Source organism: Mytilus californianus, unplaced genomic scaffold (genome assembly GCF_021869535.1).
Source record: "Mytilus californianus isolate M0D057914Y unplaced genomic scaffold, xbMytCali1.0.p SCAF_43, whole genome shotgun sequence".
Classification (NCBI taxonomy): domain Eukaryota; kingdom Metazoa; phylum Mollusca; class Bivalvia; order Mytilida; family Mytilidae; genus Mytilus; species Mytilus californianus.
Genome location: NW_026262694.1, coordinates 304,245 through 317,308, shown reverse-complemented (window position 1 = coordinate 317,308; position 13,064 = coordinate 304,245). Strand labels below are relative to the sequence as shown.

Genomic DNA, 13,064 nt, shown 5'->3' with positions numbered 1-13,064 from the left:
TGTTTGGACACTGCTAGTTTTTGGACTTTTATTACGTTTAAAACCACCTAAATCAGATATACTGACCAAATAATAGATGTAAACCTGAAGGCTTGGGATATTACGCATGTACAAATCTATCCTTTTTGACGAAATGTGACTTAATCCTGAAAAACTTTTGCCCTCACTCTGTCGCAGAACATAAAATGGCCGAGAAGAAGAATGCCATACAAGCAACAAAAGCAACAAATAACATTTTTACAATGCGGTTTTACCTTACTTATCCTCATGAGCGGTGATATTGCACAAAATCCAGGCCCAATAAAATATCCATGTGGGATATGCTGTAAACCAACAAAGAAAAATCAGCGAGCTATCAAATGTGAAGATTGTCTGTTCTGGCACCACATCAAATGTATTAACATGCCTATACGCGAATATAATGAACCTATCTAATAACATAAGAGAGAGTTGGTTCTGCAAATCATGTGTATCACCAACCTTTACGAATTCTTTTTTCGAGCTGTCAATCAACGAGGAAACAACTCATTTGAATTATTCCCCCTGTCATTCAAGCACGTTTTCCGGATCGACAGATGTAAACATTGGGATATCATTTGCAAATGACAACATACATGATAATGTTTTTGAAGAGCTAAAGAAAGTTCGGAGCGGTAACATCAGCAACTTAATGTGTGGGTATTTGAATATCAATAGCCTTCGTTATAAATTTGAACCCATTAAAAACTTATTACATCGAAATCTCGTAGATATTCTCTTTTTATCAGAAACTAAAATTGATGAATCTTTTCCCAATGCCCAGTTTTGTGTCGATAATTTTACAATGTGGCATGCTGATAGAAATCAACACGGTGGAGGTCTTATTGCATATTGTCAGATCTGATCTTGCAGCTGATATTGAATACATTGGTATAGAGGTAGCATTTGAAAACAAAAAAAATGGTTCTTTTGTGGGATATATAAGCCTCCTAATATGTCAAATGACCATTTCACTACAGATTGTCATCATAATAATTTCTAATGCAACCCTTTTAGATTTGATTTAAATGAATCATGACTGGGATTTTTAAAAGATATTCCGTTTGCATCTAGTAAGTGTTCTACTACTAATCTGTCAGTGCTTCTAACTACCCCCCTTACTACTTTGAAAGAACTTGTTGTTAACTTTTGTAATCAAGCTTATGAAAACAATGGTATTAATTATTTTTGGAGTGTTAAAAATTCTTTAGAGGTTTTAGATAAAATACATGCTTTTGATGGTCCTTTTTTATTCTGTTGACATTTATGATTAGTCTACTCTCTACACTACACTTCCACACAATCTTATCAAGAAAAAAAAATCATATTTTATTAATGTGAAGATATAATTGAAGCTTTACATTTTCTCCTGGACAACATATATGTACGTTTCGGCGATAAAGTGTATCGACAGGTAGTAGGTATACCTTTGGGCACAAATTGCACCCCTTTAATGGCAGATTTATTCCCGTATTGCTATGAATCTCAGTTTATGACCAAACTCAGTAAAGACACGTCATTATTACATTTGGTTGCTACATTCAACAATACCTACCGTTATCTTGACGATATTTTTTCGTTAAATAATCCAGAGTTCTCAAAATATACTACCGAAATTTACCCAAAGGAACTTACTTTAAATTAATCTAACATAAACAGCAGTAGTTGTCCTTCTCTAGATTTAGATATTTCAATTTCTAAAGGAAACTCCAAACTACAATTAACGACAAAAGAGACGATTTTTCATTCCCTATTGTTAATTTTCCTTTTTTAGACGGCGATGTTACTTTGGCTCCATCATACAGTGTTTATATATCCCAGCTCGTTCGTTATGCCCATGTGTGTAGTGATGTCATAGATTTTAACGAACGTAATAAATGCATCACTGGTAAATTATTAAGTCAGGGATTTCGTTACTATAAATTACTTTAAACTTTTACTAAATTCGTTCGTACATTGTAGATACAAAGATTTGATTAGTAAATTTGGCTGTACCTTGTAGAACACTTATTACAAACGGTGTTTCACCTCCTAAATTTTACGGTAATATTGTACTAAAAGCGCGGAAATCACTTTGTGATCCGTGTAAACTCATCGAACCTTTAAACAAACTTATTAGTAAAAGTTACCTTACCAATGTTGTAATTAGATCTTTGAATATGGTTTACATTGGCAAAAATATCGATTTTGTCATTAGCAAATTAAAACATAACTAAATTTGTATTCTTTTCAAACTGTTGTTTTGGGATGTATCAATACACATTCACGTTCATTTTCTATATAGAGATTACTCTTACTATCTGTATATAACATTATACATATTTATTAAAAGGTTAACTCCTAACTATCCTACTGCCTGTCGATTATTTATTTTGGCATTGCACGAGGCATGTCTTCTTTGACTTTCCATGACGTTGAAATACTTAATCCCTAGGATGTGTCTTAGTTGGTTTTAGTCTCTGATGCATGATTTTTTTTTATTAATTGTTTTTTGGCTTTTAACTAGTTTTCAGTAAATGCGAGTACTCTCAATAAAGGCAGCAGTAGTATACCGCTGTTCAAAAGTCATAAATCGATTGATAGAAAACAAATCCGGGTTACAAACTAAAACCGAGGGAACACATCAACTAAAAGAGGAAAACAAAGGAACAACAGGAACACTGAAGTGCAACAAAAACAAACGCCAACATACCTAGAAACGAATCGTACTTTCGTGTTAATTTGACCTGTTGATACAATTTTCTAATGCATTTTTGTTGTTTAATGTTTACTTATTTAGTGTTATAACTCATTTCACTATTTTAGATATATATCACCTTTGATAAGTGTTTGGTATGACGATAAATTCTCACTTCTATTCTCGTACTATGAACAACAAACTTATTTATTTTGTCAAAAATATTTCCGTACTCCATGTATACCTTACAACAAAATTATTTTTATCTACCTGTGTACGTTATTTTATTTGGCGGCATTTTGTCCAAGGTTATAGTTGTCTTTCTGATATTGTTTTACATCTCACCCCCTTTTTTTTAATTAATTTTGTATTTACATTGTGTTAAAGATAAAAAATAATCGTTCAGTGTATGTTCACTTGTTTTTGTTGATATGTCTTTTGATTAAGTTAAGCCATTTCAATTGATATTTTACAGTGTGTCTTTCTATGTTGTGATGTTACACTATTTGTTCAGGTTAGTGTAAACGTTTGCGCCTATTAAAACGTTTAAACCTGCTGCATTTGTTTGCACCTGTTCTAAGTCAGGAACCTAATGTTCAGTGGTTGTCGTTTGTTGATGTGGTTTATTAGTGTTTCTCGTTTTTTTTGTTTTTTTTTTTATATAGATTAGACCGTTGGGTTTCCTTTTTGAATGGTTTTACACTAGTCATTTTTGGGGCCCTTTATAGCTTGCTGTTCGGTGTGAGCCAAGGCTCCGCATTGAAGGCCGTACTTTGACCTATAATGGTTTACTTTTACCAAATGTGACATGGATGGTGAGTTGTCTCATTGGCACTCATACAACATCTTCTTATATCTATGTAATTTTGGTACAGGAATTAGTGATGTGCACAACTTTATATCTGTGCAGCTAAAATGTGATTTACCAAACATTTTACCAAAAAGAAGATATGCAGTAGTTTTAAGAATGTTGATGCATCAAATTTTTTAAAAGATTTAGAAAATCAGAATTTTGATACATCTGAATTTGATAATGTAAATGCAGCATATGATCATTTTAGTAAACGTGTCATTGAGGTAGTGACACACATGCACCTTTGAAGGAAAGAAACATATTTCCAAATCAGGTACCGCATATGAATACAGAGCTTAAAAGTGCCATTTATAGAATAAATAATTCAGTGGCATTAAGAACTGGGAAGCATATAGACAAAAACGCAACTATGTTACAAAACTAAATAAATAAGTCTATTAACCAATATCTTGTGCTGGGGGCCCTAAATCTAAAGATTTATGGTCAACAGTGCAACCTTTTCTTACAAATAAAGGTAATGTACACCAAAAAGAAACTGTCCTCTCTGAAAATAATGTTTTAATTACAAAACAAGATAACAATAATTTTTAAAGTATGACAAGATTAATGGAAGCAATCAAATGAAAGTTGATGATGTTCACCCGAGTATTTTTACCATTAAACATAATCTTTACGATCTTGGCCAAAAACAGTTTTACCTTTTCCCCTATTGATCAAGACTTTGTTGAGGAACGTTTACGTAAAATTATCGGTAAAAAAAGCCACTGGAATAGATGGTATGTCACCCAAATTACTACATTTTGCTAAACCTGCTATTGTAAAACCTCTTACAGATATAGTTAATTTATCATTATCGTCATCAACCTTCCCTGAGCATCTTAATAAAGCTCAAGTTTCACCTGTTTACAAAAAGAATAGTGTATTAGAAAAAGGAAAGTACAGACTGGAAAGTATGTTACTGGCCATTTCTAAAATTTTAGAAAATGCCATAGAAGTACAATTAATACAGTACTTTGATAATATCTTCAATCCATTTTTTGGCAGCTTTTAGATCAGGCTTTGGATGTCAGTCAACTTTTATAAGAGTGATTGAAGATTGGAAATTAATCATGGACCAAAATAAATACCTTGCTTTTGACTGTTTCCCCCATGACTTACTGCTACTTAAACTAAAAGCTTATGGTCATTCAAAATCCTCACTTGATATGTTACATAGTTATTTAACAAAAAGAAAACAGTGTGTGAAATTAAACGAAAATTTAAGAGGTATGCTTGGCATATTTGAAGGAGTACCAAAAGGTTCCATCCTTGGACCCACCTTATTTAAAATTTTTATAAATGATTTGTTCTTTTTTGTTAAAAAAATGTTCTTTATATACTTATGCTGATGACAATACTTTGTCAACGTCTGGAAATTCCGTACAAGATGTAATTTATCCACTTGAGGAAGACAGCAATTTTTTAATACAATTGATTTTAAATTTAATTTCAATTTACCTATTTCAAATATTTGTAAAAAGGCTGCAAGGCAATTAAACGTTTTGAAAAGAATTAGGAAACACCTAAACAAACTGAGTAAAATTGAATTTTTTCACTCATTCGTTATGTCAAACTTTAGTTACTGTCCTTTGACTTGGCATTTCTGTGGGGAACAAAATACAATAAAAATAGAAAAAAATAAAAGATCGAGCGCTTTGTTTTTCTTTAAGAATACCATCAGAACTCGTTCGAAACACTACTGCAGATTTCAAACCTTCCTTTACTAAAAACTAGTAGAATACGCTCAAATGCCTTGGAGATCTTTAAAATAATTAATAAAAAATGTCTTATTTATTCAAGATCTAGTTGTTATATAAAACAATTCAGAATACATTCAGAGGCAGCACAAGAATGGATTCCCTTCCCAATGAGGCTAGAACTATGATCTCTTTTGACCAATTTAGGAATTATATAAATTGCTGGTGTTGGGTCAAAAATACAACTGCAGTTCATGCCGTTTCCATCCAGTGCTGCCTCATAGCTGAAATTTCTTTTGTTTTTCTTGTCTGGCCTTTTGCTCTGCTTTTCTATGCACTGGTATATAGCTGCTATTAAATGACAGTGCTTAATTAATTAATTTATTTATGCTTTTTAGTCTTTTAGTATTTTATGATATTTAAGTGATTGCTGGTTCCCTCATTCAATGCACATAGAGGCGTTTGACGCATGGGCAGTGACCCTGGAGATTCAGAAATCAAAATTAATTTGCTTTCATTATATTTGCATTTTTTTTTTTTTTTTTTTTTTTATTTATTAGTATTTACATGAAGGTGCATGATTTTTATATGATAGTCGGTTAAAGAGCTCACCAGAGCTCCTATTGTATCTGCTATTATGTATATATATATGCCGACTTGAAATAAAATTTGCCTACTTACTTACTTACTTACTTATCACTGATGGTTTACCGGTTACAAATGCATATCACTTATATCAAATGCATAAGGGAAATAACTCTCATATGGAGTCTCCGGATCTCTACGGTCAAAATTATTCTCCATACCCTTAGGATATAACGAGCAATTTGGTAAAATAAATTTGTCGTTATCTTTTACGGTTGCGAAGGAGTAGTCCGAACAAGAAAACGGTGTTCGGGAAAATAACTCTTACAAAGTAAAGCTTTAGGGTTCCGTTAAACAGTGTCAGATTTAAAAGCGTATAAAGTGTTCGATATTATAAACCATATAAGTCTTAGGTATAAGTCTAATTATATCATAAAATCTAATCTCATCAGGTTTAAAAAGCATTTGATTATACAGCATAGAATGATTTCTAATTTTTATTCTACAAGTGATGGATGTAAAATGACATTTAGAAAGAACAATTCTTATAAGAATTAGATTTTATGATATCAATTAGCAGTAGTTCAACATGTGAATTAAGGAAAATTGTGTAATGTAAATGAAATTTTCAAGATGTAAAACAATAAATCACCTAGGTCATATAATTTTGTCATCAGACTAACATATTTCATTTCCTGGAAAGCATCAACAATTTAGATTAAACATTCGATAAATACAACACTTTGAAATATATATATATCATTGGTAAATGGGTTAAATCTTTTTATTTAAAAATAAATTTAGCAAAATTGCTTGATTTAAATCAGACTCGGTCAATCATATGCTGTTTTATATGGTACAAAAAAAAACCATATATTCTTCGGGTTTAAAAAACAGTTGATTATACAGCATGGAATGGATTATAATCGGCCTCAGGGTGAATATAATTAACTGAGTAAATTTTTTTTTGTAATAATACTACATCTACATTCATCAAGGATTCCCGTTTTCAGACTTTATTCAAATAGTTAGTGGTTGTATATACATGCGTTAATGAATGACAAATCCTTGTTTTAATGTATCTGTGCAATTGGAATACAAAATAAACTTACAGACTTTTTTTTATGTAGAAAATGGTGGATTGAACCTGGTTTTATAGCTAGCCAAACCTCTCACTTGTATGACAGTCGCACCAAATTCCATTATATTGACAACGATGCGTGAACAAAACAAACAGACACAATAGGTAAAAATGTCAAAAATAGGGGTACAGCAGTCAACATTGTGTTATCATCTTAATCACTATAAAAACAACCAAATGTAACAAAGAAGCACAAAGAGACATACATCAAATTTAACATCCTCATTTTGCTTTTTTATTATACGATTTTATTTATCTGTGTAAAATCCACCCAACAACAAATAGAAGTTTTTAACGACCTTGACTGGCTATACAGCCCTTGCACGGTCGGTAATCCACCCATAAAGGATGGAAGGTTTTTAAGTACTGGTGTAGCATCGCGCGTTTGACGTCACACAGGTAGATATAAATTAATTTTGTAGTTCAAAGTATAACGGGATACATAAGTACAGAGTCACGTCAAATGGATATCACACAAAAAATGACTTAACAGTAAAAGTAATATTAATAAAATAAAATAATTTTGTCGTTCAAAGTATGACTGGATACATAAGTACAGAGTCACGTCAAATGGATATCACAAAAAAAAGACTTAACAGTAAAAGTAATATTAATAAAATAAAATAATGTTGTCGTTCAAAGTATGACGGGATACATAAGTACAGAGTCACGTCAAATGGATATCACAAAAAAACAGACTTAACATTAAAAGTAATATTAATAAAACGAAATAATTTTGTCGTTCAAAGTTTGACGGGATACATAAGTACAGAGTCACGTCAAATGGATATCATAAAAACAGACTTCGGCTGCTATCTGCTCTTTGGTCGAGTTGTTGTCTCTTTGAAATATTCCCCATTTCCATTCTCAAATTTATTAACAGTAAATCGAATCTTAATTGATTATTTATCTTTGATTCCTATAAAATCTCAATGATTTGGGATTAAGTATGTCTTGGCATTTCGAATATTTTGGATACATAACGCTTTTTTCACTCTGAAGATTAAAGTATTTTGCCAAGATGTGTATAAATTTAATGAGCAAAATTATGTTGACATTGATTTTGATGAAAGATTCAACAAAGTTTGACAATTATGTACAAAACGTCAACTCGTACCTCATTTTCTCTATTTGGATCTATATCTGCTCTTTCTAATAACAATTGCACTATGTCGAGATTTCCACCATTAGCAGCTAAATGTAAGGGAGTATCACCACTAAACTGAAATTAAAAAGCTTGCACTGCTCATTGCATCATACGAACATGATGAAAGCTAACAAAAACAATTCATACAAATGATTACAGTACAAAAAATTACATTTGCCAACATTTCAAGAAGTTAATGAATTTCAAACCGTTTTTGTTAATCACATTTTATTGAAACTGTAAATTTGTGTAATCGAATCCAATTTACATTGACAAATTTGCCTGTTTTCCAGAAGTTCTGTTGTTCTGTGTGTTTATTCCAACTTCCTCCACCAACAAAAAACTGGTCGCCATGGTATAACCAATATCACTTAACGAAGCTTTATATTCCAACAAAACAAATACACGAAAAATATCACGGTTATTTGTATCACACTCATAGTATAACAGTTGGTATCATTACGGGCAGATTTCAAGAAAGAGATCTCAGTCAATGCTATCGAAATAAGATAAGATAAAGTTAAAAATGTCAAAATAATATTGCAAAAAACAAACAATCTGCTAACATCTACGACATTTGTTACGTAGTTAAAAGTTGTCTCATTGGCAATAATATCACATTTTATGTCTTTCCATATATATCATGATATGTGTAATTTTAACATCATTTAACTTCTTTTTTCTGATGTCCCAATGATACTATCCCACCAATCTATTTATAGCCTTTTTTATTTGTATTATTCCTCTTTGATGGAAGATTTAACAAAGTTGGACAATACTGTAAAGAACGTCATCCCGTACCTCAGTTTGTTTATTTGGATCTATATCTGCTCTTTCTAATAACAATTTAACTATGTTGGTAAATCCACCTCTAGCAGCTGCGAGTAAGGGAGTACCAAAATACTGAAATAAAAAGTTTGCAATGTTCGTATTATTCTACAGAGGTATAACACAACCATGTCATACAAATGATTAAAGCACAAAACAAAACATTGGCTAACAATTCGAGAAGTTTATGAATATTAAAACCGTTTTTATACATTACATTTTTTTATGAAACTGTGCATGTGGATTGAGTGAATAACTTTTGTACATAAAAAAAACATGTTCATGGTTAACCCGAATAATTCAGTCCCTCCCCGTGATCGACTCGACCACTCGCGAGGGCCTGAATTCTTTATACGATAAAAACGCGTCACGAATCCAGGATTTTGTTTGGTGCCCTCTGGGTGAGAGAGCCAATCAGCTAATAGCTCAATGTTATCTAGATAGGTAAATCCCGAGCTAATTCCGAATGATTATTCGACATTTTTTTATTGACAAGGCCTTCAGGCGTTAATGTAGCCATCGTAGAGCAGTGGAATATAACGACTGAATTATTCGGGTTAGTTCATGGTGATGTGTATTCGAATTCCTTTTCAATTGACAAAGATTGCCAGTTTTCCAGAAAGTCGGTTGTTCTGTCTGTTTACTCCAGCTTCCTCCACCAACAAAAACTGGTCGCCATGGTATAACCAATATCACTGAACGAAGCTTTATATTCCAACAAAATAAATACACGAAAAATATCATGGTTAATTTATCACACTCATAGTATAACAGTTGATATCATTACGGGCAGATTCCAACATTTCGAGAATAAATGAATTTCAAACCGTTTTTGTTAATCGCATTTTATTGAAACTGTAAATGTGGGTTAAGATAATAACTTGTGTACATAAAACATGTTCATAGTGATGTGTAATCGAATCCCATTTACATTGACAAGTTTGAATGTTTTTCAGAAGTTCTGTTGTTCTGTGTGTTTATTCCAACTTCCTCCACCAACAAAAACCTGGTCGCGATGGTCTAACCAATATCACTGAATGAAGCTTTATATTCCAACAAAACAAATACACGAAAAATATCATGGTTATTTGTATCACACTCATAGTATAACAGTTGGTATCATTACGAGCAGATTTCAAGAAAGAGATCTCAGTCAATGCTATCGAAATAAGATAAGATAAAGTTAAAGCTGTCAAAATAATATTGCAAAAAACAAACAATCTGCTAACATCTACGACATTTGTTACGTAGTTAAAAGTTGTCTCATTGGCAATAATATCACATTTTATGTCTTTCCATATATATCATGATATGTGTAATTTTAACATCATTTAACTTCTTTTTTCTGATGTCCCAATGATACTATCCCACCAATCTATTTATAGCCTTTTTTATTTGTATTATTCCTCTTTGATGGAAGATTTAACAAAGTTGGACAATACTGTAAAGAACGTCATCCCGTACCTCAGTTTGTTTATTTGGATCTATATCTGCTCTTTCTAATAACAATTTAACTATGTTGATAAATCCACCTCTAGCAGCTGCGAGTAAGGGAGAACCAAAATACTGAAATAAAAAATTTGCAATGTTCGTATTATCCTACAGATGTATAACACAACCATGTCATACAAATGATTAGAGCACAAAACAAAACATTCGCTAACAATTCGAGAAGTTAATGAATATTAAAACCGTTTTTATACATTACATTTTTTTATGAAACTGTACATGTGGATTGAGTGAATAACTTTTGTACATAAAAAAAACATGTTCATGGTTAACCCGAATAATTCAGTCCCTCCCCGTGATCGACTCGCCCACTCGCGAGGGCCTGAATTCTTTATACGATAAAAACGCGTCACGAATCCAGGATTTTGTTTGGTGCCCTCTGGGTGAGAGAGCCAATCAGCTAATAGCTCAATGTTATCTAGATAGGTAAATCCCGAGCTAATTCCGAATGATTATTCGACATTTTTTTATTGACAAGGCCTTCAGGCGTTAATGTAGCCATCGTAGAGCAGTGGAATATAACGACTGAATTATTCGGGTTAGTTCATGGTGATGTGTATTCGAATTCCTTTTCAATTGACAAAGATTGCCAGTTTTCCAGAAAGTCGGTTGTTCTGTCTGTTTACTCCAGCTTCCTCCACCAACAAAAACTGGTCGCCATGGTATAACCAATATCACTGAACGAAGCTTTATATTCCAACAAAATAAATACACGAACAATATCATGGTAAATTTATCACACTCATAGTATAACAGTTGATATCATTACGGGCAGATTTCAAGAAAGAGGTCTCAGTCAAGGCAATCGAAATATGATAAGATATAGTTAAAGCTGTGAAAATAATATTGCAATAACCAACAATCTGCTAACATCTACGACATTTGTAATGTAGTTGAAAGTTCTCTCATTGGAAATCATATCACATCTTATATTCATAAAGATAAGACTATGTATTTACTTTAACATCATTTTTCTTTATTAACTTAAGTTGTGTTTCAAACCTTATGTACAGTAAGAAAAAAGGGAAAGCGATACTTTCTAAATGTTCATACGTCCGATGCGAATTTCTTGATTTTCCTTGACCAAGAACGCTCAAAGCCGAATATTTGAAAGCCAAATATTGAACTTGTATTTTCTTGTATTAATTGGACTATTCTCCGTTTGTATTTTCAACAGCTATAATATGTATGTGTCAAACAAAGTCGCAGTCATAAAATGAATAGAAATGATAACATGTTCAAAGCTAATACGAACATACGTTGGAATATACGAACCTTAATGATATACTGTAGTTATTAAAGTAAAAGTACATCACATATATAATTAATTAAATACTATTAGATATACAAAACTTAGATATGAAGGTTACATAGATATAAGAAGATGTGGTATGAGTGCCAACGAGACAACTGTCCATCCAAGTCACAATTTATAAAAATAAACCATTATAGGTCAAAGTACGGTCTTCAACACGGAGCCTTGGCTCACACTGCACAGCAAGCTACAAAGGGCCCCAAAAATTACTAGGGTAAAACCATTCAAACAGGAAAACCAACGGTATAATCTATATAAAAAACGAGAAACGAGAAACACTTATGAACCACATCAACAAACGACAACTACAGAACATCAGATTCCTGACTTAGGACAGGTGCAAACAATTGCAGCGGATTTTAACGTTTTAATGGTACCAAACCTTCACCCTTATCTGAAACAATAGTGTAACATCATAACATAGAAAGATACACAATAAAATACCAATTGAAATGGCTCAACTCAATCAAAAGACATATTAACACAAGTGAACATACACTGAACGAATAAATTTGATCTACGATATGATGTAAATACAACATCAATAAAAAAAGGGATGAATAATTAAAGTAACAGTATTATACCGCTGTGAAATGTTAAACAATTTTAGAAAAACAACAATAACCTTAAACAAAAATCCGCCATTTACAATAATATCATACACAGGTAAATGAAAATAATTTTGTTGTTAGGTATACATTTTAAAAGGAGAAAGGAAATATGTTTACAAAATAAATAATTTTGATGTTCATAGTTTACTTTTATTCGTTTTTACAGAATCCGGAAACCAAACGTGTCTGCTGTAGGTATAAAAAGACGAAGTGATCATGATTACTAGTTCATGTTTATACAGCCTTTTCTTATTGGAAAACAATCTGACGATAGAAACCGTTAATGACTGCAGATGTGTTGAATATTGATTAAACCAATTACGTAAAAATAAGAACAGAACATCCACCAACGTATACCATAACCAGGCATTAACAAACAAATACATACCTATGTCGAAACAAATTGTTCCATGTAGTATTGTAAATAAACAGTAGTTTGCAAATACCAATAAAGATAACTAAGATTTTCGTTGTCAATAAAATCATGCTTTAAGATTATAAGATACAAAGAATGTACTAACCTAAATATCGAACTCCACGGTAAAATCAAAAAGGTGAAGTCCGTAAAAACTGACAAAAACCAAATTCTCGACTTTATTAACAAATGGAAAGACCTGACAGCAACTGACATATTCTTGACTTGGTATAGGCATTTTCCGAAGAAAACAATGGCGTTAATGTGG

At 32.0% G+C, this 13,064-nt stretch overlaps 1 protein-coding gene across 1 annotated transcript in view; it reads right to left on the bottom strand.

Annotated features, from left to right (window-relative positions):
- The window catches only part of LOC127699901 (putative ankyrin repeat protein RBE_0317), a 639,895-nt gene extending 631,706 nt beyond the window's left edge, over nt 1-8,189 (bottom strand). Inside the window, exon 1 of the mRNA XM_052203294.1 lies at nt 8,089-8,189. The gene's annotated coding sequence lies outside the window, so the exon portion shown is untranslated. The remainder of the gene's footprint in view (nt 1-8,088) is intronic.
- Nucleotides 8,190-13,064: the final 4,875 nt, after the last annotated feature.